Raw genomic sequence first — 4,431 nt, 5'->3', positions numbered from 1 at the left:
TTGTGGGTACTAACGGTTAAGATTCACTTTAATCAAATATGTTCAATCATTTGTTTTGAATTTATAATTCTTTCTTTTTTAAAAAATATTGGAAAATTTAAAATCCAGACTTTGCATTTTATATAAATAAGAGAATTCAATTAACAATGATTAATAAAAAAAAATAAATAAAACCTATTCTTTATTTAATTTTATAAACGATTCTTATTTTTTTTAAATTTATACTAAAAGATCAGTTAAAAATATATTAAAATTGATATATTTAAAATTGAAGAAAAATATAAAATAAATATGACGCGTAATGAAAAAAAATAAAAACACATTCACTGGAAAAATTTACTCAATATTGAATGGAGAATTCACAGAATCCGTGAATATCATGTGGAAAATCTGGAATATTCTACATATACCCTATGGTTCGATCAATCAACTCGTAGCCATTGCATATAGATTATTCATATTCCGTAATAGGAAAGTATATAAGCTCTTTAATTCCCAAGTTATACCATTATTCTGCAGAATGCCGTGAAAAACTAGGATTAAACACGTTTCTATTTTAAGATCATGTTAAGCTTCTTATGCATTGTTATTGATCCATTAAATATTCTGTTCAAAAGCGAGTATTATACATATGTATTTACTGATCCTTCTTTAAAATTTTAGTATTTATACATTATATTTATTACACATTAATTAAATTAATATTTATTCACACACAGTATCTCAAAATAAATAAAATAAAACTAATACTTTAAGTGTTTGTTGAGAAAATATTGTATAATGTCTTTCTGTGGATTGTATATTGCAACATGATAATATGCATAATAAGTATAATATAATAATATTGTCCGACATCATTTTTCAACACAAGTGTATAAATAGTTATTTCTTTTGTATGTCTCTATACTGAATCCGTTGGCCAAATCTGACTACCACGTCACAATTTTGCTGAAGTTTATTTTGTCTTCATGCCATTGCTGCAGGATTAATGACTAGCAAATAAGAAAGAATTAAACTTCTACGTTGCTTCTCGCTATTATCCGAATGCTTACACAAAGGAGACATTTGCGAATTGACAATCGGAGAACGTGTCAAGCGTTTAAACAGTGACGCTCGCCATCGTCACGGGAGCTCTTCGTCACTTACAAGATTCCATTGAACTAAACAGACAGCGAGTAGCGTTAGTCATTGTTCGCCGTCGTCGTCATCGTCGTTGTAGACGATGATCAAAGCGCATTACTCGCGCGTCGCTCGTAACCAATGGAATCTGTCCGACGCCGACGCTCGCCGACAATTCCGACCAGAACTCAACTGAGAGAAGCGGATTTCATGGCAATCCACACGCCGATATCCCGTCTAGATCGACAAAGTCAAGGAAGTAATCGATTCCGGAAGTTGCGTGATCGCGTAACTCCCAATTTATGTTCGTGTTTGAATCTAATCGTTGAGTTCTAAGATATGTGTGTAGTATTTTTGTACACAAATTTTCATGGAACTCAGATAAAGACACATATATATCGTATATCTCTCGGGGTTCTTTATAGTTCTTTTAAAAATTTAATAAATTAAGATCTTTTTAAAATATTGAGTTATTAAAGAATTAAACAAAATACAAATGTAAGGTCATCTGCAAAGTCATCTTATAATTTATTATAGAAGATTTATTATTTGATATATCTAGCACCTCTGTAAGTATGAGACTTATAAATAAAAGCCGACTATCCCTCTCTAAATGATTTTCTATAATATGTAAAATACAAACTTGTATGCATTTGTAATCTTATTTGATTAAAGTCACTATCTTATTTTTGAGATTAACGAGCAAAAGCATATTATTAATACTCCAAATTTTACTCGACCTAGTGCAATTTAATATAATGATTTTTAAATGAAAATGTAATTATCAAACATTTAGATATATATAGATAGATCGATAATAATATCTAAACACAAATCCCAAAAGGGGAATGGGATTAAGCAATTATAAATGCAGTAATGTAGATTCCGCATTACGTAGATATTATACTATTAATGAAAATGACAAATATAATTATAGAATAATAAGAAAAAAGAAAAGAAGAAAACAATAATAATTTGAACAAGTCGTTACAATATACGTATAATTTATACGTCGTTATTATTTAACAATATAGCTGTGAATGTCTCAATTTTACTCTTGTAATATAGAACGCAATCTACATTTAATAAAAGGATTTTGCTGTTATTCAAATATTTTAATAAAAGTCATCAAGTTAATGAAAAGCATTGACAATAAAATAACTATACATACGTTTAGCTCAATGAATGATTATTGCAAAAAAGAAATACAAACATATATATATACATATATATTACTATTATTATAAGAAAGAGTCATATACATATATTACTATTATTAAAATAAAATATACATTATATCTTTTATTTTGTAAAATAATTTAGTGATATTGCCCTTTTAACAATTAAATTATTTGTAAATTTAATGCAAATTAATGTTTACGTAGAATTTCATATTGCAATCTCGTGTACGAATCTTTCGAATTTGTTAACTCTGATAATGTGTTTTTACCAATCGCACGAATTAATAACGTGTACGATAATAGCAATGCTTTATTCCCTATTAAGTTGCTTCGAAAATTTATCCGTATGTTTTAATCATGTATTATGCAAAACTGCAAGGATGCGTAGTTATCCGTTGAATTTGCTCTTGTTAATACGCCGCGCGCAAAATGCGGCCAGTGGTAACATCCCATTTTATGCGCAATTCATTCTGTTGTAACAGAGTATCGATCTACATCGAGGCAAATAAAACTGATACCTAATTTTTTCAATATACAAACATGCATTCTTCCTGCAGGAAATAACTTACATCATTAATATTAAATTATTATACAATATTATCAACCTTGCTAAAGAAAAAAATTATAGTAATTTAATAATTATTAAAATAAAATAAATCTTCCTCAAAATTACAAGCAAAATTGTTGAAAAATTGTTGAAATATTTAGCAGGAATGAAAACATTTAATGCATGTATAAAGTTTGTGTAATTCTTTCTGTTTCACATCCCAAACGTATTCATTAGTTAATTAAAATGTACCAATTTCAAACGCTGATAAATCAAGATAATATAAATACGATATTGATTCAAATCTATCAGTAAATGTCTATTTATGAAGTATACATGATGTTTTACAATAACTAAAACATTCAGTTGCGAACATTATATTCTTGCGCAAACAAAGCCGATTGAAATGAATTTTACGGAACTTCGTGTGCGGAAGCAGAATACTTTTTTGAACGAAAGAATTGTGCCCGTCGTTGTGTACCAGTTGTAATTTACAAGTTGCTTTAGTCGATTTACCGTTCCGGCTAATTGGCAACGTAATTACCTCAAAGCATTGCAGTAGCGAAGCCGCGTCGGGTACAGATACATACGAGTATTCGACATCGCGCAGCAGCTTTGTACTCTAATTAACGGATGCAACAATTCGCACCGAATAAATTCGCCTTTGTGTTTTGCAGGTCATTATTTACATATCATGAATCCATGGCGTCATTCTAGCCTCTTTTCGGCTGCATTAACTCTGTTGACATTCGCAACACACAGTCGTAGCATCGCGTGGACAATAAAAGTCGACAGTAGGCTTGTTTTTGAAAGGATAAACTTTATCAAAACATGCTCTTGATGTAATTTGATAAATTATTCGGTAAAACTGCAGAAAAGAGGAGCACCCATCGACGACCTTGATCTTGACGTATGTTGTCAAGGTCATAACCCTGAGTAACCTCCAACAAGTTTTAGTCGTCATTCGTTATTCGTTAAAAAGTTATTAACAAAAAGAGTTCGAAAAAATAACGTTTTCTGCTAGGGTAAACTAAGGTATTATGGCCATATGGAAAAGATGGCCATAGGCCATAATTTTTCCAATAATTGATAAATAGTGCATTTTTGTAGTCATTCTTAAAGATAATCAATATTTACAGTAGCTCATATGAGTACACTGTTCAAAATAACAATATTATAAATATTATCTAATATTTTTTCTTTCGACTATCTGCAAAGCTTTGCACGTGTCTGCTAAAAACTGTTATAATGTCTAATAAATTACAGTTAAGCTGCCATAATCATCATTACATACACAATAAAAGTACGTAAATTGCAAAGTATCCCATAATTAATACTTTTATTTTCACTATTTATTTATAAATACTATGGCTATCTTTCTTAATATCATGGCCATCTTTTCCTTAAAAATTAGATAAGATGGCCAATGCATACTTTATAATATTTTGATAAAATTAAAGTTCTGTTAAGTATTTTCTCTTTAATTTCGAAAGTATTTGTTACTTTAAGCTTCAGTGAAAATAATATCCCAAATATTATTAAAAAGTAACAAGAATAAATGTATGTTTTTTGCATTTTAAAAAA

At 29.2% G+C, this 4,431-nt stretch overlaps 1 protein-coding gene across 1 annotated transcript in view; it reads right to left on the bottom strand.

Annotated features, from left to right (window-relative positions):
* Nucleotides 1–4,431, bottom strand: part of KaiR1D (Kainate-type ionotropic glutamate receptor subunit 1D) — a 441,399-nt gene that overhangs the window by 324,983 nt on the left and 111,985 nt on the right. The gene's annotated exons all lie outside the window — the stretch shown is intronic.

The sequence above is a fragment of the Trachymyrmex cornetzi genome, unplaced genomic scaffold (assembly GCF_001594075.2).
Source record: "Trachymyrmex cornetzi isolate Tcor2-1 unplaced genomic scaffold, Tcor1.1 scaffold396, whole genome shotgun sequence".
Classification (NCBI taxonomy): domain Eukaryota; kingdom Metazoa; phylum Arthropoda; class Insecta; order Hymenoptera; family Formicidae; genus Trachymyrmex; species Trachymyrmex cornetzi.
Note: the sequence above shows the minus strand (reverse complement) of the source record. Positions and strands in the feature narration are given on the sequence as shown.